This window comes from Phodopus roborovskii, unplaced genomic scaffold (genome assembly GCF_943737965.1).
Source record: "Phodopus roborovskii unplaced genomic scaffold, PHOROB, whole genome shotgun sequence".
Classification (NCBI taxonomy): Eukaryota; Metazoa; Chordata; class Mammalia; order Rodentia; family Cricetidae; genus Phodopus; species Phodopus roborovskii.
In genome coordinates, this window is record NW_026126448.1 from 15,307,715 (window position 1) to 15,334,909 (window position 27,195).

The window sequence follows — 27,195 nt, forward strand, 5'->3', positions numbered from 1 at the left end:
AATCCCAGCAATTTGGAGGTAGAAGCAAGAAGATTAGGAGTTTAAGGCTAGTCTCACCTACATGTGAAGGAAAGACCAGCCTGAGATACACAAGACTTCCTTCAAAAATAAAAAAAAATGTTTAAAAATGAATAAGTTAAATAACGATAAGAATTAAAGTTCATATGAGAGCAATCATAATACCAACATGAAGGGCTGGAGAGATGGCTCAGTGGTTAAGAGCACCGGCTGCTCTTCCAGAGGACCCAGGTTCAGTTCCCAGCCTCCACATGGTGGCTCACAACCACCTGTAAGTTCAGTTCTAGGAGTTCCCATGCCCTCTTCTGACCTCCAAGGGCACAAGGGATAAATGTGGTGCACAGATACACATGTAAGCAAAAAATCTGTACAAATAAAATAAACATAAACCAGATTTTGTGGTTCACATCTTTAATCCCAGTACTCAGGAGGCAGAGGCAGGCAGATCTCTGTGAGTTCAAGGCCAGCCTGTTCTACAGATAGTGTTCTAGGAGAGCCAGGGCTACACAGAGAAGCCCTGTCTCAAAAAAACAGTAGCAAAATTACACAACAGTGTAAGGAGTAAGGTTTTTCCTCCTGCCGTTGGTCTTGTCCCGCTGCTGTGCCAGCCCCAAATAATGCACAGAGACTCTGTATTAGATATTATGTTGTTGGCCAGGTACTAGTTTCTTATCAGCTAGCTCTGTCTTAAGTATTAACCCATTTCTATGTATTTTCACGTGGTCTTACCGAGAGCGGAGGAATGGTGGTTCTGTTCTCTCCCTTCTCCCCATCCTCACTCCTCCTCCCTACTTTCCTCCTTGTCTCCTAGTCCCTCCTTTCCTATTGGCCAACAGTGCTTTATTCATTAACCAGTATGAGAAACATATACAGAATGACATCTCCCATCACAACAGCAACAACAAAAATAAATAATAGAACTCAACACAGAGGTCACCTGTCCTTTATCAATATGACCCAACCTATTTAAGACACCGAGATGGAGATGACTGCTAACTGTCCATTGTGTGACTACAAGGGCTTCTCCATGTCATTGGTTTTGAGTTTGGCTCTCATCTTTCCCACAGCCAGCCAGACCCAGAGGCCACCTGTAGGGACAGAAAAGGGGAACAGACCTTGAGTGAAGACATAAAGAGCCAGAGAAGTCCTGAGTGAATGTGTATTGTCTGACATGGGAATGACCATGCCAAGGATCAAGGCTTCAGGTGCCAAATCCTTTCTCTTATCTAAGTGGGACTATGGGAAGTAACTGCAAAGACTAGCAACCACAGCTTCCTCGACCCCCAAATGTTTACAGCCAGAGCCTGCCTCTTCCAGAGACCTCCTATCAAGACTAGCAAACTCCTCCTTCTGCACTGTACATAATAAAGATGCTGATATGCTGATCAGGTCATTATGGGAGTAGCTGGGACTCCATCAGAGTGTGCACAGCCTATCAGACTCCACGTTTTCTGCACACATCTCTATGTCTGACTTTTCTACATTCCCTCATCATAGCTCTTAGGTTTCCAGGACCAAGCTGTGTTCAGTGGGATAAAGGTGTAACAAAACTTCCTCTAAACTGAGAGAGAGAGAGAGAGAGAAGAATAGAGAGAAGAGAAAGAAACAAGTAGTAGTAGTAGTAGCAGCAGCAGCAACAGCAGCAGCAGAGTATGGCAACACAAGAGTCTCATCTCAGCCTTTGAGAGGCTGAGGCAGGAGGATCACCTTAATACACAGGGAGGTGCTTAGTCTTATGCAACTTGTTATGCCATTGTTGACATCCATGGGAGACCTACCCTTTCCTGAACAGAAATGAAGTGGATGGGGGTGCAGAAGGGTAAGGTGGGAGGAGGAACTGGGAGGAAGGGAGGGAGGGGAAATTGTGGCTAGGATATTAAAAAAAAAACTACCTGGTTAATTCAAATATTACCAAGTAATAGACATAGAAGCTGGGAGACAGTGGTGCATGTCTTTAATTCCATCACCCTGGAGGCAAAGCAGGTGGATCTCTGTGAGTTTGAGACCAGCCTAGTCGACAAAGTGAGTTCTAGGTCAGCCAAAGTCTTGTAATGACACTGTGTCTCAAAAAAATGGGTGGGGTTTCATAAAACAAAAGAATAGAAAGCAAACCCAAGCAGGGTTAGAGAGATGGTCCAATGCTTAAGAGCATTTGCTTCTCTTGCAGAAGACCAAGTTCAGTTCCCAGTACTCACATGGTGGCTATAAACCATCTGTAACTCCAGTTCCTGGGACTCCGGCTCCCTCTTCTAACCCCTCACTCACTCCACCAAGTACATTTACATATATTAGGCAAAACACTCATACACATAAAATAAAAATAATAATTTTTTTAAAAAAGAAAACAAGTAGCAAGATGGTAGATTTAAACTAAAATATAGCAGCATCTAGAGCAGGGGACAAATGATTAAACAGTCTAATTCAAGAGATAATATTAGGGGCTGGTCAGGTGGCTCAGTGGGTAGAGGAACTTGCCACCTGGCCTGATAACCTGAGCGTGATACTTTTGGAATCCCTATGGTGGAAGAAAGGACCTGACTCACACAAGTTGTTTGTCATCCTTGCCAACACTAGCATGTGCAAAATCTCTCTCTCATTCCTCTCTCTCTCTCTCTCTCTCTCTCTCTTTCCTTTCTCTTTCTCTCTTTCTCTGCCTTTCCTCTCTCCCCCCTCACACACACACACACACACACACACACACACACACACTAAAAATAAATATTTTTATTTTAATTAAGGAGACAGGATGCTGCAGAGATGGCTCAGAGGTTAAGAGCACTGGCAGCTCTTCCAGAGGATCAGGGTTAGATGCCTAGCACTGTCTGGACCAGTCAAGCTATCAAATGTGCCTGAAAAGGGAGTGAGGATTGAGAAAAGAAAGAGACAAAAGAGTCTGGAGGACTCTCAGTGAATACTGTAGATGCCGGGTATTTATTTCTCATACCCCTTTATACCCAAAGCAAAAGGAGAGGGCAAAAGACTTCTTTATCATGTTACAAGGAACAAACAGGCATAATTACCTCCTCTATTCTCAAAACATCTAGTAACCATGCCTTATGTCAAATACCCTGTTATTTGGCCTTGAGGAGCAAGAATAAGCTCGAACTCCCTGACCTTATGTCAAGATGGAAATGGAGTTACTGTGGGATCCCATACAACGTCTACACGGTAGCTCACAATCATATGTAAGTCCAGTTCCAGGGAATCTGATGCCTACTTCTGGTCTTTATGGGCACCAGGTACACACATAGTTCACAGAATTACAGGCAAGCAAATACTCAAATACATAAAAATAAACAAATCTAAAAAATACTTGTTTTCCTTATTTTATGTCTACGAATGTTTTGTCTGTGTGTACCACATGTATTCCTGGTGCACACAGAGGCCAAAGAGGGCACTGGATCCTCTGGAATTGGAGTTATAGATATTTGTGAACCACCATGTTGGAGCTGGGAACTGACCCCCCTGGAAGAGCAGCCAGTGTTTATAACCACTGAGCCACCTCTCCAGCCTCTAAAAATACATTTTAAAAATTAAAGAAAGGAACAATATTGGTCTGATTAGATTTAAAGAAAACTACTTTAATTTTACTCAATAACTAGTATATACTTCTCAACAATAACCTTGAATGCAATTGGGTCATAATTCTGAAACTGAAACATGTAATTGGATAAATAGATTTAAAGACAAAATGCAACTGTTCACTGCCTGCAAGAAACTCACTTCAGCATAAAAGGATGGAAAATGACACTCCACACAAACAGAATATAATTGGAAACAAGAGTACTTGTGTTTGTGTCCAACAAAAAAGGCTCAAGCCAAAATTAGCCAGGAGAAACAAAGAAGGTATTGATACAGGGAACAATCCATCAAAGAATATAAAACAATTATAAATTTATACACAATATTGCCACACCCAATTTCAAAAATTAAACACCACAGGACATAAAGAGAGAGACAAGCCCAACCCAAACAATGCTTGATGGTGACTACAATATCCCATTCTTACCAACAGACATCATCCAGGAAAGAAAAATTAACGAACATCAGAGTCAGCTACACTGGCTAGGCAGTGGTGCAACATGCCTTTAATCCCAGCTCTTGGGAGGCAGAGGCAGGGAAATCTCTGTGAATTTGAGGCCAGCCCAGTCTACAAAGTGAGTTCAAGGACAGCCAGAGCTATTACATAGGAAAACTCTGTCCAGAAAAGTCAAACCAGGGGCTGGAGAGATGGTTCATCAGTTAAGAGCACTGGCTGCTTTCCCACAGAACCTGGGTTCAATTCCCAGCACTCACATGGCAGCTCACAACTGTCCAGTTCCAGGGAAACTGACACCTTCACACCAATGCACATAAAATGACTTTAAATTAATTCTTAAAAGAGAAAAGCCAAACCAAAACAACAACAACAAAAAAACCACCACCACCACCAACAACAACTAAACCAAAAAAACAATAGACATCTACAGAATATTCTTTATTAGCTCATAAAAGAATGAAACTAAAAACTAACTGCAATTGTATGTCTTTCTAAAAACCTGCTAGATCCCATATATGAGAGATAACATGTAATATGTGCCTTTCCAGGTCTATCTTATTTTACTTAATATGGGGATCTGAAGGTGCCTGGCAAATCACATACTAAATTTTTTAAAAATAAAATGTGTGTGTGTGTGTGTGTGTGTGTGTGTGTGTGTGTGTGTGTGTGTGTATCTCAGAGGCTAGAAGAGGACATCAAGTCAAGTACCTTGGAAGTAGAGTTGCAGACAGAACCCAGTGTGGGTGCTGGGAACCAAATTCAGGTCCTCTTGAAGCCTAGTCAGCACCCTTAACCACTGAGCAGTGTCTTCCCACTCAAATGACTTGATTTCATTTTTCTTATAGTTGAATAATACTCCACTCCATATATTTAACATATTTTCTTTATTCCTGTGTTGATGGACATCTATGCTGATTCATGACTTGGCTATTGTGAACAGTATGGTGGTAAACATGTTGTAGGGTATCTTTAGTGTATGTGGACTTTCATTCCTTCAGGTACATACCCAGGAGTGGTACAGCTGGATCATATGGTAAGTCTAGTTTATAGCTTAAAGAATCTCCATATTGATTCCCATAGTGTCTGGAATAATTTACAACTTGTGTTAGTAGAGTTTCTATTGCTGTGATGAAACACCATGACCAAAAACAAGTTGGGGAAGAAAGGGTTTATTTGTTTTACACTTCCATATTGCTGTTCATCATCAAAGGAATTCAGGACAGGAACTCAAACAGAGCAGGATCCTGGAGGCAGGAGCTGATACAGAAGCCACGGACAGGTACTTCTTACTGGTTTGTGTCCCCTGGCTTGCCCAGTCTCCTTTCTTATAGAACACAGGATTACCAGCCTAGGGATGGCACCACCCATAATGGGCTGGGCCCTCCCCATTGATGCAAATTAAGAAAATGCCTTACAGCTGAATCTCATGGAGCATTTCCTCAGTTGAAGCTCCTTCCTCTCTGATGACTCTAGCTTCTTTCAAGTTGACACAAGACAAGCCAGCACACAACTCTACCAACAATGTAGCCTTATCAGATCAGCATTTACCTGTTTTCTTGATGGTTTCCATTCTGACTGGGGTGAATTGGAGTATTAGTATAGTTTCCACTTCTTGTTTTTATATTTACTTTTTTATCTGTGTGCATGTGTGTTCTTGCACACATGCCATGACACCTGTGTGCACACCAGAGTCCAACTTTCAGAAGTTGGTTTTCTCCACTCAATGGGTCCCAGAATTCAGATTCAGGTTGGCAGGTTTGGCTACAGGCATCCGAGATAGTGTCTCATCCAAATCCACTATATAGCCAAGGCTGGCCTTGAACTCATGGACTAGGCCCCACCTCCCTAGTGCTGGCATTGTAGGCATGTGCCACAGTGTAGACATGCATACTCATAGATGCACAGACAGTGAAACTGAAATTCAATAAATTATTTTTAAGTTAACTTTAAGAACAAAAACATAGTTTCATATGTATTTTTTAAAGCTGCTTTTAGGTGAAATAAATTTAACAGAAAGACATGGTTTGGCACAAATTAGGGTTCAGGCCTTTGCGAGAGAAGTTAGGTGAGTGCTCCTTCCTTTGCATCCACTTATATTTAGGATTTATCCAGGGCTTAAAGGACTCTGAAGAGAAGTTCTGAACTCTTCTTTAGTCATACATGGAGACAGCATCGATCGGGGTAATGGCTGGGAAGGATTCCAGCCTCCACCGAGAAGAACTCAGCTATGCCTGAAAGGAGTGGGACTCATGGACCAACTCTATCAGTCGTTCCCAGACAACAGTGAGGAGCACTGATTCTGGGTACAAAACACAGGGATGAGCCTGAAGCTAACTCCAGGCTCACTTCCCCTGGCAGGTGTCCTGGGAGACTTGGGTTATGAGTTTGCACTGGAAGAGTTGAATGATGGGTCTGAAAACATCATGGGGCCTGTGTCAGTCTCTCTATGATGCCTCTCTTCTACTAAACATCCATCAAGAGCCACTCTCTTACTTCCAAGGACTTTCTGCAGTGAAGTTTCCAAGCTCTGTGGCCTTCAGGCTATGGCTGAATTGCAGGTCCACCAGCATGTAGCGAGCACAGCTGAGTTCTTGCTTCACTGGTTCCTGGTGGTAGCAGCGATGATAACATCAGCAGGAACGGACTTTCAGCAGGAGGATGACTCTCTGGAATCATTAGGGCCTGAGGTTATGGAGTCCCTGCCTGGATGTCCATGGCAATGAGCAAAAGAACAATATAACTGACGGCTCCAGCAATTTCATTCTGGGACCTCTCCAACTGAGCATAGCACAGAGAAAGTGTTCTCTCCATTTCATAAGAGATAACTTTAATCTCAGGCATCAAACCAAAGCAGCAGCAGTTTCAGTTCGCTAACAATGGCACATGGCAATGATGAAACTCAGCTGCCAGGTCTGAGAGGTTTCTCTTCCCTGAGCTACTGAGCCCTCAGCCTGCGCATGGCTGGCTTGGCTAACGACGACCTAAACTCCTCCTGTTTTTCTTGCTTGCAAAAATCCAATGATTTAAGGTCCTGAGATCTAGTTGTATTTAAGTGGATGACAATTGTCTTCGTTAAGCAGTAACATCTGAGGTTTCTGGTGCACTTTAGAGATTTTATAAACTATTTCTCAAAGTGTAGGGCATAGATGTGCATACCTGTAACTCTAGCACTTGAGAAGTGACAGCAGGAGGATCAGGTGTGTAAGGCCATTATTAGATCCATATGAAGTTTAAGGACAGCCTGGGCAACAGAGACCCTGCTCAAACAACAGTAACTACAATAACAACAAAAAGAAAACTGAAGGTCTGAGGTAAAGAAAGTAATGAGAAACAGCCCAAGAATGTTAGGACAGGCCTGTAATTGCACAGTTAGAGAGGCTGAGGCAGGAGGACCTCTCCAAGTTTGAGGACAGCCTAGGTTACATAGTGAGAACCTGATTAAAACAAAAACTAAATGCAAATCAAGACAAACAATACAGAAGTCGTGAAAAGCAAAGAAAATGGAGAATCTGTGGATAAATACAAATATACCTTTATTGTGCAAAGTAATATGTTTGGTGGCTTTTTCCATATTATAACAACTACACCACACACACACAACACACACACCATGCACACACACACATGCATACACACCACACACACAGCGCACACACTCATAGACACACCACACACACACACACACACACACTTCATGTCTGCTTTATTAAGCCAACTTTTCAGTTTTCAAAGGTCTTCCTCTTCTACCTCTTCTCTTCCTCTTCATTTTTTTTTTCTGAGATGGGGTTTCTCTGTGTGACATTGGAGCTCACGCTGTAGACCAGACTGGCCTCACACTCACAGGAATCCACCTGCCTCTGCCTCTGAGTGCTGGGATTAAAGGCATGCACCACTGATTATGTTTTTAAAAAAGCTTAATTAATTAATTAAATGTATATATTATGTATCTTCCGGTGTCAGCAGGGGCCAGAAGAGGGCATTGAATCACTTGAAACTAGAATTACAGCCCGTTGTAAGGAGCCTGTCCTGGAACTTAATCTATAGATCAGGCTTGTCTCGAATTCACAGAGATTCGCCTGTCTCTGCCTCCTGAGTGCTGGGATTTAATTTGTGCGCCACCACTGCCTGGCCCCATGGAGACTTTAAGTGTCACTTTTATATTTGATTTTGTGGTATTGTTGTAATATTGAAGCACAAACAGACATTAATAATAATAATAGTAATAATACTTTTAAAAATTAAAAAGTAATTGTTCTAGTTTACACTTTTACCAGAAATATGTACAAGATTCACACTTTGTCTAATACTTAGAAGTGTCAGATATAAAAACTTTTTTTTTTTTTTTTTTGCCATTCCAGGGCTGGAAATATGACTTGGCGGTTAAAAGTGTTCCCTGTTCTTGCGGAGGATCTGAGTTCAGTTCTCAGCACCTATGTGGGGCAGCACACAGCTACCTGGAACTCCAGCCTGGGGGCATCAGATGCCCTCTTCTGGCCTCTGCAGGCACTGCACACATTGCACAAACATACACATACATACATACATACAATAAAAAATACAAATTGTAGTGAGATATTCACTTTGTCCGCACCTGTTGGGGGTGTAGACAGGGGCGGATGTTACCTGGGGGAACTGAGTCCGAGGAGGGGGCTCTGAGAGCTCTCTTGCTTGCAGCATGGGGACAGGGGCACACTAGGAGGCATCCTTGGGACCAGGAACCTGCTGGTGTTCATCTCTCTATGTTGTAAGTTATTTCTCCCTGAATAAACATCTATTTGGCCTAGTTGTTTCTCCTGATCTTTATTAAACCACAATAAAAAAAATAAAATCTTTAAACTTTTGCAGCACTCAAGTAGGATACAAGGTGCCTTGGTTCTGCCTTTGTGGGCATTGGCCACTAAAATAAGTTTGAACTAAGCTTCATCTGTATGCCATTCAAACACACTGCCTGTAAGGTTTCCTGTTGTCTTTTTCATACATTATGTATATTTTGGGGCTTGGTTGCATTAAAATTAACTTTAATGAGCTTATGTAGAGGGATATAAAGTCATTTTTATTTTCCTAGATTACAGAGTTTTTTTTTGGGGGGGGGAGTGCATCTTCCATAAAACAAAACAAAACAAAACAAAAACAAACACACACAAAAAAACCCTTTCTAATCCAAGGTTGAAACGACATTTAACCTGGTGTAGTGGCTTATACCTGTAGTCCCGTCTAGAAGAGCTGAGTCAGGAAGACGGCTTTAACCTAGGAGTTTTAGGCCATCCTGAAAAACATAGACAGTTCTCAGCTTTCTCTCTCTCTCACTCTCTGTCTCTTCTCTCTCTGTGTATGTGTGTGTGTGATGGTGTGCATGTGTATGGAGGTGCTGGGATCACCACCTGGCTTTTATCTTATTTTTTGACAAAGGGTCTCTTGTTGAACTTAGAACTCTCTGATTTGGCTAGACTGGCCTATCTCTGCCTAACCAGCACCGGGATAACAGGGAACCAACCATCTCTCCAGTCTCAAGGCATTAATTCTTCTTCTTCTTTTTTTTAAGAGAGACATAGTTCTACAATGTGCTGGCTAGATTTATATCAACTTGCCACTAGCTAGAGTCAGTTTAGAAGAAGAACTTCAACTGAGAATATGCCCCCATCAGATTGGCCTCTGGTGCATTTTCTTGAGTTCCAGCTAATTGGGGGGGGCAGCTCACTGTTAAAAGGGGTTACCTCTAGGCCAGTGGTCCTGGGTTCTATTAAAAAAACAGTCTGAACAAGCCACAAGGAGCAAGCCAGTGAGCAGCACTCCTCCATAACTTCTGCATCAGCTCTTGTTTCCAGGTCTCTGCCCTGTTCTGAGTTCCTGCCCCGACTTCCCTCAGTAATGGTCTATGATGCGGACCTGTAAGCTGAAAATACACCCTATGCCTCCCTCCTCATTGCTTTTGGTCATGGTATTTTATTACAGCAATAGAATGTGGTACGAATTCTAACTGATCTTAATAATAAAAACTCGGAGTCACCTATCCGGGGGTGAAAGCTGAAGGATCAGAGAAGAGAAGTCAGTCACTGGCGTTCTTACCTCTACCAATCCTTAGACTGAAGGGGCAATCCTGTCCCTACGGAACCTCAGACTGCCTCTCTCTCTCTACAAAACCTCAGACAACATCTGTTCTAGGAATCCTCAGACTGCACTGAGCTCCTGAGTCCTTGCACCTTATATTTCTGTCTCCTCGAAGCCACATCACTCCTGTCTCCACCTCCCTAGTGCTGGGATTAATGACATGCAATCCCAAGTGCTGGAATCACCTTTGTGTGAGCTCTGTTTCTCTTTTAGACAGATTCAATCTCATGTAACCCAGACTGGCCTTCAACTCCCAGAGATCTGTCTGCCTCTGTCTCCCGAGTGCTGGGATTGAAGGCATGTGCCACCACTGCCTGACCTCCATTGCTAACTAGTGACTCAGCGCTGCCCTCTGATCTGCAGGCAAGCTTTATTTGCTATAGCATGAACAAAATATTACTACAATAGAAGCCCTAACTAAGACAAATGGTTAATGTGATATGCCAACTTAACTAGGCCTCAGAGTGCCCACATGTTCAGTCGGCCACTAATCCTGGGTGGGTTTATGAGAGCATCTCTCATGAGGTTAACATTTAAACCACAGATTGGAAGATAGCCTTCCTCATGCAGATGGCCTTATCCAATCTTTTGAAAGCTGCAGAGATGTGGAAGTCAGGGTGCACACCATTCACCCACTCCACATTGTAGAGAATGGTGGGTAGTTTTAGACTGTGGCTCGTACCAACTATTTACAAAGCATCGGTTTGCTCCATGTTAGGTGTGAATACTGAGGCAAAGACTGCATCTCTTTGTGCAAACAAACACGGAAGGTCTGCCCAGCACAAACCGTATGGCATGGGTGGATACAGGATTTGTTTACACAAATAAAATACCGCCATCAATGAATTTACCAGATTAAACTGGGAACACACAGGCTCATGGGCATGTAAGAACCATATTAAAAAAACAGGCCTGTGAACTTAGAGAGCACACCAGACCAACAGATGATTTTTATTCAAGAGGAGACATCTAGCTGCCCTGGTGCACACCCCCAATACTGGGGAAGACTCTTGTCTGTCCCCCAATCTCCAGCCCCATTCCCATTCCACTTAGCATGTTCCTCTGTTTGACACATTCTACTTGGATGGCTGTTCATCTGAACCCGACTCCGTGCTTGGTGCTAGCTCTGGGTGTTCAAACTCTGTGGCTGAATTCTTTTGTGAATATCTCATCTGTCCACCTGCAACCACCCTGCACCTATAGCAGCAATCCGCTGTTGCTAGAGTTCGGCCTCTTTGAACCCTGTCAACGCTTCAACCCTTTCGACCCTTTGTGAGTTTTGTTTGTTTTACTTTTTGGGACAGGGTCTTGCTATGTAAATCGGGCTGGACTCCAATTTACAGAGATTCACCTGCCTCTGCCTCCCCAACCCACAGTGCTGGGATTAAAGGCATATGCCACTACTCTTGGCTTGTAATCATTTTGGTGTGTGTGTGTGTGTGTGTGTGTGTGTGTGTGTGTGTGTGAACTTAATGTGTAACTTGAGAGTTAATATTAAGAATGAAGGTTGGGGGCAACAAGGTGGCCCAGTGGGTAGGTGGGAGGACTTGCCACACAACTTGATGACCTCACTTCAATTACTGGGACCCGCCTGTAGAAGGAGAGAACGGACTCTCACAAGTTGTCTGTGGCAATCCACACACACAAGTAAGTAAATACATAAATGTAATTTGGGGGTGGGTTAAGACAGAGTTTCTCTGCATAGCACTGGCTGTTCCAGAACTCACTATACAGACCAGGCTGGCCTCTACCTCACAAGTGTTGGGATTAAAGGCATGTGCCAGCACCACCAAAGCTATAAATATAATTTTAAAAAATGAAAAATTAAGGTTGGGATGAAAGGACCTGTGATTGCCGATGGCCACAACTATTAAGTGAAACCAGTAGTCCATGGTGAATGTAAGTCTATGAAATTGCAATTTGTGTTAGTCAAATGGATTCTGTCATTGTGGAAAGAGACAGGCATGTCTGTCTGTTTCTGGTCTAGCTTTCTCACGACAGTAAGAAAGAATTCTTTCTCTCTGCCTGACTGCCTTGGAGTAGGGATTTTGTCTCTTGGGCTGGGTCTCAGATTGAAAGGAGGTCATTGGCTCTCCTGAGTCCCCAACTTGTCTATCATAGACCCTCGGGCTTCTCAGCTCCCATAATCATGAGAGCCAGCCACTTATAATAAATCTATCTTCTTTCTCTCCCTCCTCCAGCCTGCTTCTCTGAAAAACTCAGATTAATGCAACTTCTATTAATAGCTTCATACTTGTCATTTAATTCATTAATCCAATCCAAGTGGAGCTGAGTTGCATATGATGTGTATAAAGTTGGGATTCAGTTAATTATTTTCCCAAACCCATAGTCATTTTTCTCCCTTTTATTCTTATCTGCTATACCCTCTCTGCTAATTCAATTTCCAAGTGTAAATCTGCTTATGATCTCTAATCTATTATAGTAACATATTTGTCTCTCCTCTCCGAGCCAGTCTCTGAGTGGGTTTGTGCCTGTGCATGCAATGTCAGCAAAGACCAGAAGAGGGCATCAGATCTCTTGGAGTTACAGTTATAGGTGGTTGTGAGCCCCTGGACATGGATGCTGGGAACTGAGCTTTGGTCCTCTGGTCCATCTTCTTTCCAGTCCCTTGGGCAGGGTCTTGATGCTGTATGTTCTTCATAAGTTCTGATATGTGACAGGGAACAGCATCTCTTTGGTTTTCTTCAAAAGTGTTTCGAGTAATTAATGAGATCTCCCAATCTCCCCTTTGAAACTTTTCAGACAGTTTCAAATTAATGGTACCCTGGATCAGGAAAAATTCTCTTTTTAAATCTAATATAAAATGAATTGAAGTGCTTTCTTATATTATGAGGCAAGAATAGCTCCAAATACCTTTATTTTTGTGGAGGACCCAGAAACCAACGTAAAGAGGCCACCTTTACAAACAAATAAACAAACAAACTTTAAAAAAATGCACCAGGCCTTTTCTTTTGGGCCACCAACCAACTCCCAAATCATGACATAGAGGCAATATTATTTATGAATGCTTGGCCTAGCTTCGGATCACTTCTGGCTAGCCCTTTTAACTTAAATTAACCTGTTTCTCTTTATCTACCTTTGCCTAGGGGCTTTTTTTACCTTCCTTCCTTTTGTATACCTTACTTCCATTGCCCCTTGTGTCTATTTGTCTGGTGTCTGTCTGGCTGGTGTCTGACTGGCTGGTCCAGGGTGTGTCCCTCTCTTTCTTCTTATTATTTTCCTTCTTCTCCTTGATTTCTTCTCCTACTTATTTCTTTGCCTGCCACCCTCACCTATTATTTCTCTGCCTAGTTATTGGCCATTCAGCTCTTTATTAGACCAATCACATGCCTTAGGCAGGCAAGGCGAAACAAATGTAACACACCTTCACACAGTTAAAGTAATATTCTACAGCATAAACAAATATAACACGTCCTTGTCTAGTGAAGTAATATTCTATAACACTTTCTTATATTATAAGGAAAAGAAAGCTCCAAATACCTTGATGTTTGTGGAGGACCCAAAAACCAACTTAAAGAAGTCACCTTTACAAATGAACAAATTAACAAAAAAGCCAGGCATGGTGGCATACATCTTTAATTCCAGTACTCGGGAGGCAGAGGCAGGCAGATCTCTGTGAGTTCCAGCCACATCTATAAAGCAAGTTCCAGGACAGCCAGGACTCTGTTACACAGAGAAACCCTGTCTTGAAAAACCAAAACCAAGAGGGGAGCATCTTTGGCCAAGGGCCAAATTGAAGGTGAGACTAAAGAAAATTCTCTCTCTACTGTGAGCATGGCAATCAGCGAAACGTCCTTAGGCAGCTTTCCCCACCGCCCAGCATTCTTAGCCTGTCATATGTCAAGAACAGTATGTGAGCAAATTAATCAGTGACAAGAAGAGTCTTCGGAAATAATGGTATTTGTTTTGTAGGTTTACCAAACTGGAGAGCATCTCAAGTCTGGGTTGTGAGGGTCAGGGATACATCTTCTAGTTCACCCCCTGTAACAAGGAGCCCACCAGCCTGTGGCTACCTTAAGCCGGGTGTGGTGGCATACACCTTTAATTCTAGCATTTGGGAGGTAGAGGGAAGCATATCTCTGTCAGTTAGAGGCCAGCCTGGTTCTACAGAGTGAGTTCCAGAACAGCTAGAGCTGTTCAGAGAAACCCTGTCTCAAAATACCAAAAGTGAAACCAAACCAAACCAAAACTACTCTAAAGTCAGCTCCCTGGCAAGACCACAACAAGAGGCTCCCATCTTCTCATCTGTCTGACTTTGTTAATAACTTGTCTTACTTGTCTCTCAGTTTAATTGGCCTGCTTTGTGATGAACTGTCGGATTTCCATCCAGTGTCTGGAGATAGTTTCAATAGACAGAAATATACAAACAGGGGGCTTTAGAGGTGACTCGGTGGGTAAGAGCGCTTGCTGTTGTAGAGTTTGGTTCCTAGCACCCACCTTAGGCAGTTCACAATTGCTTGTAACTCCAGCTCAAGGAGATACAGTGTCCTCTTCTGGCCTGAACAGGGTCCCACATTCACATACCCACACATAATAAGGATACAATAAATATAAAGAAAAATAGAATATATTTTTTTTAAAGATGGAGGGTACTGGAGTAATGGCTCAGTGGTTGAGAGCACTTACTGCTCTTACAGAGGACAGGTGACTCACAGTTGTAACTCCTAGTCTTGGCTACTTTCCTAGTGTTGTGAAGAGATGCCACGACTAAGGCAACTTATGGGAGAAAGAGTATTCTGGGAGTTTAGAGTTTGTGACCATCATGGCGGAGAACATGGCTGCTAAGAGGCAGACAAGGTGCTTACTCTCAGTGATATACTTCCTCCAACAAGGTCATGCCTCTTAGTTCTTCCCCAACAGTTCTTGTGGCTCACTCCTCCCAGATGACTTCAGAACCTGAGACTGCTCCCCTACAGAGAACTCCTACCAGATTTCTGGTTGGGGCAGTATATAATAAACATGCTGAATGTCTGGGCTGCTTCTGGTGCATGCCCATCACAGCCCATAGCCCACCAACCCCAGCTTATGTTTGCATCTGTTGTTTCTTCATTTCTTCAACCCCTCCCAATCTCTAATTAGGTCAATCTCTAATATGTGCAGTCTCAAGAAGACAAGGTCTTGGGTATGTCAGGCTGGCCTTGGTTTCACTAGGAACCTCACAGATGACCTTGAACTTCCAGTCCTCCTCTCTCCATCTTCCAAGCACCGACCTGACAGCACCCTACCAGTTTCTGTGGTGCTCGGGACTGAATCCAAGGCTTCATGCATGCTAGGCAAGCACTCTCCCAGCTAGCTACATCCCCAGCCTGACTTGCTGTTTTCACTGGTTGTAGTAATTAGAGCTCTTCAGAGAAACAGAACTAGCTGTGTAGATAAACAGGGGTAGTCTATCAGAAGTCTTGAAGCTATGGAAGCTTCAAGATTTCCCGACGTGCTCCCAGAGGCTGGAAAGCAAGGAAAGCTGGCAGTATAAATCAGAACTATTGGAGCAAACCTTGCTCAGCCCCAGTATCCAAAGGCAATAGATGATGGATGTCTTGGGTCAGGAAAAAAGAAAGATGACGCTTCTTCCTTTTTTTTTTTTTTTTGCTCCCGTTTTGAACTTGAAATGATTTGGATCATACCTGCCAGCATAGGTAAGAGTAGATCTTTACCCAACTGCTAAATCCCTTTTAGAAATAAACTTATAGACCTTATCAGAAATAATATTTAGGTGCTTTGTTGTTTACCAGTCAATGGTCAAGTTGTCACATGAAAATTAACCCTCACTAGAGTTCTAATACATGACGCCATAATTCTGGATGTGTTTAGTGACATTTGATTGGGGTGGTCGTTTTCTTTGGAACGTTCTTAGCAGAAATACTTTGCAGTCTTAGAAAAAAAATGAGTTTGCTTTTGAGGGCACAAAGTCTCCCTGTATAGTCCAGGCTTACCTTTAGCTTCTTGCATGGCTTAGGCTGGCCTTGAACTCGTGGTGATCCTCCTACCATATCCTCTTGAGTACTGAAATTAGTGAGGTACTATATCACCATGATTTGCTAAAGAGGGGCTGTGTGTGTTTGGTGTATGTGTATGTATGTTTTTGTGTAGGTGTACATACATACATACATGTGTGTGAAAGCCAGAGGTTGACATAGGGTATCTTCTTCTATTGAGACCTATCTTACTTTTCTTCAGTGAGGTATCTCACAAAACCTGGGATCACTAATTCAGTAACAGTAGTTGGCGATCGAGCCCCAGAACCTGTCTCCACCTCCTCAACACTAGGGTTGGTTTTTGCTTTTTTTTTCTTTTGAGACAGGGTTTCTCTGTCCTGGAACTCACTCTGTAGACCAGGCTGGTCTCAAACTCACAGAGATCCGCCTGTCTCTGCCTCTCAAGTGCTGGGACTAAAGGCATGAGCCACCACCACCCAGCTATTCAACACTAAGTTTGCAGATACATACCACCCTGTGCAGTGTTGTGTGTGGATGCTTATAAGGCAAATGCTGTAGTGACTGATCCTCATTGAGTGACTGAAATTCCCCAGCCTCTAAGTTGAGTTATTTAACAAAAATTGATATTTGCTTCTGCCAGGCACCTGAAGCATCACCACCCTGGAAACATTTTATGCTAACATCTGCAGTGAGTTTTTCTAGTTCCTCTAGATAAGAGTGAGCTAGATTGGTGATGTTATGATTCTCAGGAAGTGATTATTTCTCTCACACACATTGCCAAGTTTAAGACAAGTTTAAGAAGTGTGTTTCTTCAATTTCTGAACTTTTGTTTTTGATTTTTTGAGACAGGATTTCTCAGTATACCCTTGGCTGTTCTGAAACTCACTCTTAGACCAGGCTGGCCACGAACTCAGACTTGCCTGCCTCTGCCTCCTGAGTACTGTGATTAAATGTGTGCATCACCACTGCCTGGCAGCCCTCTGCACTTTTGCATTTATTTGTAAGAGTATTTGACCACTTTGGTTATTTTGCCCCATGTTGTCGTGCCTCTACCCCCACCCAATTCCAGCTGAGGACCAAACCTAAGACCTTGCGTTTACTTGGTAAGGGCTCTACCACTGAGCTAAATCCTCAGCCCCCCCCCCCAAGACTCTGGGTTTTATCTTCATTCTTATATGCCTTAAAAGATCATGGAAACTGATTAAATTTCATCTTTCAGAAAACATCCCTGTATTGATTATTTATTGCTTGTCTGCTGTGGTATAAGTAAGTGCCATTGCTTGTGAGTTTTCAACCTGACTCTTGGCAGTGGCCACACATTTGGAGGTCGGAATGGCTATAGGTTGATCTATCATGGTTAATGTGGAGCTTTGAATGAGAAATATACCCAATGGGCTCATGATTTGAATACTTGGTTCCCAGTGGGTAGTACTGTTTGAGGAAGGAAGTTCAGAGCTTTGTTGGGGGAGGCGCATTTCTATGGGAGGGCTTGGAGAGTTGATAGCCCTGTCACATTTCCAGTTAGGTCTCTGCTTCATGTTGACAGCTGAAGATCTAATCTCTCAGCTTCTTGCTCCAGCCACCTGTTGCCATGCCTCTTCCACAGACCCTCCTCTTGAGCTGCAATACAAGACAAACTCTTTCTTCTGTAAGTGGCTTTAGATCATGGTGTTTTATCGAAGCAACAGAACAGTAACTGATGTAGTTGGGATGGCATCTCTGTGATCTTGCTACTCATTCTCCAGTGTGCTATCTCGGGCTTGTGAATGCTGAAGACTATGAATGGAAGCTTTTATGCATCCTTCCTGGTTCCACAGCTGCTTATAAAATAATCATTCCACGGCTTAATATTAATTATAATTGTTTGGCCAATGACTCATGCGTATTACTGACTAGCTCTCACAATTAAATTAAGCCATTTAGTTTATCTTTGACCATGATGCCTGTGGCTTGTTACCTCACATCTTTCTTTTCTAGTGGTTACATGGCGCCCCCCACCCTTACTCTGCCTTCTTTCTCTCCATATTTTTGTTTGGATTTCCCATCTGGCTTTATTCTTCCTGGCCATTGGCCAAATCAGCTTTACTTATCAACCATAAAAGCAACACATATTTGCAGCATACAGAAGGACATCCTACATTAGAAGGCTGAGAGAGAGAGAGTTCCACATGCAGACTGCTAAGGCTAGTTAAAAGACACAGATCCACCCAGATTGAAGGAGAGAGAAAGCAGAAGTTAATCTCTTGGTCAGAGAGTTGCAAAATCACCTGGAAAGAAAAATGTCATTCAGAGACAGTCGAAGAATTGGTCACCCTCTTTTTGTCAACCTAAATTATTTCATTGAGGGAGATAAATGGAGGAAGTAAGGTTTGTTGGCAGTTTGCAGTGCTAGGCTCAACAAATACCCAGAATCCTGGTTTTCCTATTTCTCTGTTCTTCATGGGCTACTTTCCATTTAAAAGAGGCCAAATGTCTACCAATCCCCAGTCCTCAAGGTTTGCTGTCAACCAAGACATCCGGTGGAGAATACACCCTATTTCTCAGATCCCTCTGGAAGATGGACATGCCTTGTGTGTCTCACTGCTGTATTCTTTACACCTCATCTCTTTCTTCATGAATTCATTATTCTAGTGTTTCCTTATCTTCAGAATATTTCAGAATGTTGTGCAATGCTCTATTACAGAGGAAGGGCTGGAGTCACAGTCACAAAAGAAGACCATGACTAGCTACTGTGTGTCAAGAACTGGCTGGCCCACAGAAAACAAATTCTTGGATACTCACCTCAGCCAGCCCCAATGATACCTACCCTTCCACTCCCCCCATTTTTTTTTTGCAACAGATCTACCTAGACCTTAGTGCTAAAGTTGGCTTCATACTCTATTTGTTTTTTTTTTTGTTCTGCTTTTATTTATATTGGGACTTAGTTTTCTTGCTAGCACATCGATATATTTAAGAATATTTTTAAAAACCCAGGTGTGATGGTGTATACCTTTAATCCAAGAACTCGGGAGCCAGAGGCAAGTGGATCTCTGTGAGTTCAGGACAGCCTGGTTTACAGACCCAGTTCCAGGACAGCCAGGGCTGTTACATAGAGAAATCTGTCTTAAAACAAAACAAAAACAAAAAAAAAAAACCAAAAAAAAAAAAAACCAACCAACCAAACAAACAAACAACCCCCCCACAAAAAAAACGAACCAAAACAAAACAAAAAAAAAAACCCAAAGGGGAAAAAGGAATATTTAAAAACATATTATTTTACTTGCTTTTATATATATTTTTATAAGTCAGTATCTCATGATTTCCAGAACAACTCCATACTTACTATATAGCCAAGGATGACCTTGAACTTCTGATCTTCTTGCCTCTACTTCCCAAGTTTGGGGACTGCAGGTGTGTACCACCATGCTTAGTTTTATTTGTTGACTTTTAACGATCATGCATGCTGAGAGGCACTGTACCACCTGAGACACAGCTGCTTTTATTATATGTGTATGGGCATTTGCCTGCATGTATATATGTGTAGAGCCCCCCAGAGGCCAGAAGAGGGCATCAAATTCCTTGACACTGGTGTTGCAGGTGGTTGTGAGCCAGAATGTGGGTGCTGGGAACTGAATAATGGTCCTCGGCAAGAGCAGCAAGTTCTCTTAATAGCAATCTCTCCAGCCCCCAATATTTATTCCATTTTTATTTATGTGTATGTATGAGTGCCAGTGTGTGTATACACATGCACATGGGTGTCTAGGGAAGACAGGAGAGAGTATAAAGCCCCTGGAGCTGGGATTACAGGTATTTGTGAGCCACCTAATGTGGATTCTGGGAACACAACTCTTGCAAGAACAGCAAGAGCTCTTAATAACTGAGTCATCTTTCTAGCCATATACCTGTAATTTTAAATCATTTATCATATTTCCTTAAAAAATTTAGATAGGGTTTCTCTATATAGCCTTAGCCATCTTGGAATTCACTTTGAAGATCTGCCTGCCTCTGCCTTCTAAGTGCCGGGGTTAAAGATGAGCTCCACCACCCACCTCATTTATCATATTTTCAATGGAAGGATTAACCAAAGAATTAAAGTATCTCATCTGTTATCCTATTTGATATATTTTTTTTCTTTAGAAGCTTTTACATAGTATGTATACCGGGATGGCTTTGAAATAATGAACCTAAGCTGGGTGGTGTGGTTGTACACACCTTAAATCCCAGAACTTGGGAGGTAGAGGTGGGTGGATCTCTGTGAGTTTGAGGCCAGCCTGGTCTACAGAGTGAGTTCCAGGACAGCCAGGGCTACACAGAGAAACCATCTCAAAAAAAAAAAAAAAAAAAAAAAAAACAAAAAAAAAAAAAAAAAAAAAAAACTAACAAGCAAAAAGAAATAAAAAAGAAATAATGAACCTCCTTTCTCAGTTTGAAGGGTTGAGATAACAGACATGTGCCAACACACTTTGTTTGATTGAAAGTTGGATGGATATCTCTACACATGTTTCTACCTAAAACTCTCCCAATCTTTGTGGTTCTACTCAAATGCATTCTTTATGCATTCTTGCCTGATTTTCTTCACCTAGACAAAACTGGCTATTGCATATAAATTTTAAAATTTCATTATTTTATGTGTGGGTGTTTTGCTTGTATGCATATCTGTGTATCACATGTGTGCAGTACCCTCAGAAGCCAGGAAAGGGTATCCAGATCCTTTGGTACTGTGTTTTCAGATGGTTGTGATCCACTATGTGGGTGCTGGGAATTGAATCTGGGTCCTCTGGAAGAGTAGCTGATCTCTTAACTGCAAAGTCATCTCTCCAGGCCATGCTTCTAGACCTTACAAATACTTTTGTGTCCACCCCTGTTAGCCATGGAATTTCTAACATAGTAATCACAATTTTCAGAGTGTGAAGTCTCTTGTTAAAAATTTGTTTAAAATTTCAATATGGCCCTGGGAAGATAGCTCAGTTGGTAAAATGCTTGCTTTGCAAACATGAGGACCCGAATTTGGCCTCTTGGTCCTATATTTAAAAACAAAACAAAATAAAAATCTAGTAACAAAACTAGTCATGGTGGTGAGTGTTTGTAATCCCAGTGCCTCCGAGGTGGCAGATGTAGATGGATCCCTGGGGTTCACTGGCCAGCCAGTCAAAATTGTTGAACTCCAGGCCACTGAGAGATATTTCTCCTTCAAAAATGTGAATAGTGTCTGGAGAAGAACACCAGGGATTGCCCACTGGCCTCTACATCCATGTGCACACATGTGCATGAGCACACCCATACACATGTTCTCAACGTAAAGACAGTGACAGCAGAGCAAGCGTTGGGTCCTTTAGTGTGTGGCACTCTGAGTGACTTCACAGGTCAAATTTCCATGAAGCTGGCTTGGAGAGTCTTTATTATTGGTTTGAATCCATTGTCCTACTGATCACTGGAGGTGGGTGTGCTCTGTCTGAAGTAAACCCATCTGATTAAACAGTAAGTTCCAGGATAGTTGCAAGGTGCCAGGTGTAGTTAGTTAATAAATAGCTGTTGAATGGACAACAAAAAACTCCATCATGCTCTTTATTTTATTTTTATGTGAAAAGTGTAAACTTCAAAAATGTCTTTAGTGTGTAAGAGCATGGGAAACAATGCACGCAGGTGCCATGATGCTTGTGTGGAGGTCAAGGGACAGCTTGGGAAAGTCATTCTCTCCTACCCTGTGAGTCTTGGGGATCCAGCTCAGTCATCAGACTTGGCAGCAGGCACCTGCTGAGCCACCTCATCAGCCCCTAGATTCTCAATTTTTAAAACGCAGCTCTTTGGCAACAGCTTTAACAGGAAAGAAGAAAAATTCTATACTAAATGTCCCTGTTCATTCTAAGATGCCTTCCGGTTTACAAAATACATCTTAGAACTGACAGAGCGTGGAGGTACCTCTTAAGAGTCCTACATGATGGCTGTTCTTATGCTCCATGGGAAATGAGACTTTGCTCTCCATTCTGGATCAACTTTCTGTCTTACTTTCTCTGACATCTGTTCTTGGCTGAATGAATCAGCTGGGCATGAATTGTCTGCAGCCTCAGCACATGATTGAAGGGACAATGAAGTGGTCTCGTAGGCGGCATGATAGTTGGCCAGTCTGTTCATCTTGCACTAGACTACTCGATTTCCCACGGGAGAAGGCTTCTCCAGACCCCTTTATGCCATTTATGTAATGTGGACCTTAAAACATCTCCCTGGGGAATGGGTGTGGGCTTGGCTCCAGATTCTTGCTCATTAGGGCCTGTGACTTCTAGTTTTCATGCCTCAGTTTGCCCAGTTACTCAGGGAGGAGAGCCAGTGACCCCAAAGAGATACACACAGAGAGGAATCAGTTGCTGGGGGACATTGACTCAGAACAGCTCCCAAGGTCTGTCCCTAGGGTGGTGGACTGTCTTCCAAGTCTTCCAAGCCTCCCAAGCCCACACCTTAACTTTTCAGTACCAGACTAGGCGGAAAGGATGTAGATCGCCCTCTACCCCAACTTTGAGCTTCTGAGTCATGGTGCCCTCGTGCCCACCGGGAAAGTCAGAATCCAGAGCCCGCCCTTCCCCCATCTCCTCAGCCCCTCCTCCTGCGGCTTCCCCACGCTGCCCCCTCCCCCCCATTACAGCATCGCTCTGGGCGCCAAGACGGATTCCAGCCAGGGACTGCTGCAGTCAGCTTTCCGCGCTTCTGCAGCCTGTGTCTTGGTTCCGCAGCTTCGCGCTGTGCTTCGGACAGTCCCCTTTCCCTCCTCTACCCCACCCCCGCCATGGCACAGCCCCTGGCTCGGGGCCCAGAGGTGGGCGGGCACAGTGGGTACGGGTGGGGCCCCCAGCTAAGACGGCAGGTATAGCGGGGTTCTCCCGGCACACTGGGGATTGCCTGCACTGGCTGACTGTGGGTGAGGGACGCCTGTCAGTGACTCGGAGGCCGGGCACAGCGCCCCTCCCTAGCAGGGGTGGGGCAAAAGGGCTGGGGTGGGGTGGGGGGACTCCTCGAGCCCAGGCCAAGAGCCGAAGTCCGGGAGCATACCCGGGAAACTAAGGACAGTAGCCTAAGAGGACGTGCCTGGGAGGGGGAGGCTGTGTGTGACATTCAGGGTGTGACTGCCTCGGTGAGGCTGTGTGTCTTCCTAGCCACACGCGCTCTGGGCTTGGGTACCCGTGCCCAGGTCTGCTGTGCACGGTCGTGACACCGAATGTGCTGGTTCCTGGGTCCTCGGTGCACACCGACCCGGGAGACCTCATTCGCACCCCGGAGCTGGGCCTCCCCGGCGCTGTCGCTCAGCGGCGCGGGCGCCCCTCCGGGACCAAGGCGGCCGCCCGCCGGCTGCGACCTCGGTCCTCGCGGGGCCGCTGCGGGGGCGGGGAGCGCGGGCCCCCTCCCTGTCGCGGGCTCCTGGCTCTGCCGCCCTGCGCGGGGGCGGGGGCGGGGGCGGAGCGCGCGGGCGGGATCCCCCCGCCTCCCCGTCCTGGTCCCCGGGAAATCCAGCCTCCGTGGCTTGGCCGCCTCCGGCTCCCGCTCCCGCGGCCGCTCAGCGCTCGCTCGGGGCTCCGCAGCCCGCGCGGCCCCTCAGCCGGGGGCTCCGCAGTGCCGGTTCCCGGAGCCCGCACTCGCGCCCGCAGCCGCAGCGCCCCCGGCCCGGGCCGCCGGCACCATGTAACCCCGGCCGGAGCTCGACCGGGCCAGGTAAGCAGCCGGGAGGGGTGGGGACCGGGCCGCTCTTGCCGCGCCCTCTGCAGCGCCCCCAGGCTCGGTCGGGCTGCAGCCCCGGCGCCGCCCACGCTCGGGGGCTCCCGCGGCCTGGGCTCCGGCCCCGCGATGGGGGGAGGGGCTGGGCCTCGGCGGCCGCCCCCGACCTCACCCTGGGCCTGGAGGCCGTCGTGCTTGACCCCAGGGACGGGTTGGGGACCACGCGCTCCGCAGACGCGCTGTCCCGGCTGGGGCCGCGGGAGGCCGGCCAGCGCCCGGCCAGCCCTTGCCTGGCTAGATTGGAAGCTTGGATCTGGGAGGGAGGGTGGCTGTGGGGGGAAGTCGTGGTGTTGGGGAGATCCAGAGAGAAGTTTCCTCTGCAGGTGTGTGAGCGTGCGTGTGTCTGTGATGAGGGTGTGGGTCTGTGGGTGAGTGAGTGTAATGCAGTGAGCGTGCAGGGTGTTAACGTCCATGAATCTGTCGACATATGTGTGGATGAGTGTGTGCTGTCACTGTGTGGCTGTGTATGTAGGTGTCTGAGTGTGTATGAATGGACGTGCATGTGCGTGTGCGACTACCTCTGTGAATGGGTCTGGGTATGTTGTGCTGTGTGACTGTGTGGGAATATATCCAAGAAGGGTTCACCCACACCTGGGCTTTGCCCCGCCCCCATTCCTGTTGGGACACAGCTTGGGAAGACCATACTTTTCCCAGGTCAGACCGCCCCCTCCCTCCAGGGTCTCCTTAGACTTAGACAAGAGCCCTTGGGGTACCCTCTGCGATGTCACTGGTGTCTTCTGAATGCTGGGTCCCTGCTGGTGGTGAACCTAAAACTGTGTACCTGTGTGTGGGGATGATTTTTGGGGTGGGGTGGGGAGGGTGCTAGGCGCTTGTGTTATTTCAGTAATGTTTGGCCAAAGGCCCTTTAGAGTCAGACACTGAGGAAGCCAGGAGGAAGACTTGCCCTGTTAACCACTGGAGCAGGTGGCTTTCTCTTAGAGTTCCAAGCCCCAAATCTCCAAGTTCTGGGTCATTGGCTTAGCTCACGGTTCCAGGTGGGTCTGTACTTAGCTCCTTGAAGTAGTAGTGTAATAGTGCACCAGTATCAGTCTAGGACTTTTGCAAATGCTCCTCTCTCAGCTCTTGTTTCTCCAACTGCCTTGGAAGCAAGTAGGGCTGTCAGGGTTAGCCATATGAAATTGACAGTAGTCAACTGTTTCTTTCGTTCTGTTTTTATCCTGCAAAAACAGCCGTTGCACATGGTTCAAACTAATGTGATGTCGGTTTACAGAAGAGAACGTTGAGGCTTGGGAGGTGAATTGCCTTTCTCACAATCACACATTGCTTTGGCAGGGGTAGAGAAAAATTCTCACGGAGGTCTTCCGTTGACCCAAGGAACCCAGCTAGGCCAAGGTTAGAGAGTGGCACTATAGTGTTTTCTCTGCCACTGGAACCCCCCCCCCACTTCTGTCCACTATTCTCTGAGTGTGGGTCTTCTTCTGTACCCAGCTGTCAGTGCCTAAAAGAGAGAGATGAGGGAGAAGAGAGGAGGGAGGGGAGGGAGAGCTTCGTGAGTTGGCAGTGAATCAGGGTCTAAAAAGAGAGCTGGGAGGGCTAGGGTGGCAGGTGTTTCTAAAAGGAATGTGAACATAGGACGAACAGCCTCAGATGCAGCCCCCACATCCCCCCCACTGCCCCACTGATCTGGCAGGCAGTGCCCACTGCATTTTGTGCCAGGGGGCTCACATCCAAGGAATGAGCTTGCACGAAACTATAGAATGATAGCCAGAGGAAGAAACTTACAGTTGACTTGGTCCAACTTCTTAATTACAAATTAAGGAATCTGAAAGAGAGGAGACCTACTCAAGGTCACCCAATGGACCTGTGTATTCCTAGGGCTAGTGTTCCCCCAGGTAATTTCCTAACCTTCACATTCTATCCTGGAACTCCCTACCCCCTTAAGAGCTGAGTGTGGATGTGGGTAGAGGAAATGAAGACTCAATATGTCTAAGGCTGTCAATCTGTCAACCTGGGACTCTTCTCAGAACAGAGGCACCTACAGGTATTCCTGGGGATGGGGATACCTGGCAGACCCACCATAGAGAAAGGCTATGGCCTTGTCTTAGTTCCAGATGCCTAGGGGCTGGCACTGCTCTAGGCCCGACTTCAGACTTCATTCTTTAGTGCCTGTTTTCAGCATCTACCTGGCATGTAACATCTCCTTCAGCTGATGTTGGAGCTTCAGCAGGATGGGCTCATTTTTTTCTTCACCTCACACAATTTCTGATGCATTTTGCCTCTAGCTGGGCTAACAGTTTTTTTTTTTTTTTAACCTTATTGGGCTTCTGATGGGTAAAGAAACTTCTAAGTTCCATCTGATTTAGAAAGGATATACAGCTATCTGAACCCTTTCTGACAGAGGCTTCTGAAAGGAGTTTAGAGCAAATGGTAAACATAATTGCCCTCATTTTCACTGGTGAGGGGATTGCAGTTCAATGAGGGGCTTTCTGTTTGGTTTGGTTTTAGGTGGTTGAAATGAAGTGGGGGAGGGTATAATCACGAAGCCTTTATTGAGACAAGCTTCCAAAGACTCCCAGTGTCTTCCCATCCCTGTGGTCAAGAAGCTTTCCTACATTCTGATTTCAGTCCCACTTGGGGGAGTCAAAGCTTTGTTTCTTAGCAGGGGGTTGGAAGAACAGCTGTGTACCCTCCACTCTGCAAGCATCATATCTCAATTCCCTCCTTCTCCACCCCTCCTTCAGTCTGAAGGCTGCTGGCTCAGCGGGGCCTCCTGCCGTCTGGGGAGTCTGGGTTTGAGCTGGGGTGAGGCGGTGGCACTATCGTTATGGTAACGAGCTGCCAGCTCATCGTTGCTAATAACTTGTCGGGCCCCTGGGCTCAGTGCAGCATCCCTTCCCACTAGCCCATCTTCCCATGTTACAGACAGAAAAAGTGAGGCTTATGGAGGAGGGAGGGGCCTGGGAAGAGGAGAGTCTGAGACGGTTGGGTGGCCTTTTCCTTGGGTCCCTAGCTGGAGAACCATGGGGAAAGAGGTGAGGTTGCTTGGGAGCTGAGTTCTAAATGTGGTTGCTCAGGTTTGATTTCTTAGGTTGTTGATGTGTAAATAGACTCATGTTTTGTATAAACTTGTACATGCTAGGTGACATGTTCATGTGTATATATACAACAACCCACAGGCAAGCATGTTCCAAGCATCAGACCACACTTGTGTATGAATATTGCTCCTCCCATCTGCACATAAGGCACCCAAGAAATCTGGGTTTGTGGGGGTGTCCAGGTATGTGGGTGGGGATCTGATCTTTTTCTGATGCAGCTTCAAAGTATCTTGTTAACAAAGGGACAGAATGGTCCCAGGGTTCTTCTTCCTTCCAG

The 27,195-nt window shown here is 45.1% G+C and overlaps 2 protein-coding genes across 2 annotated transcripts in view; both read left to right on the forward strand.

Moving 5' to 3' along the window:
- The window catches only part of Zmym6 (zinc finger MYM-type containing 6), a 301,190-nt gene that overhangs the window by 60,665 nt on the left and 213,330 nt on the right, over positions 1 to 27,195 (forward strand). The gene's annotated exons all lie outside the window — the stretch shown is intronic.
- The window catches only part of Dlgap3 (DLG associated protein 3), a 65,008-nt gene continuing 61,547 nt past the window's right edge, over positions 23,735 to 27,195 (forward strand). Inside the window, exon 1 of the mRNA XM_051188834.1 lies at positions 23,735 to 23,799. The gene's annotated coding sequence lies outside the window, so the exon portion shown is untranslated. The remainder of the gene's footprint in view (positions 23,800 to 27,195) is intronic.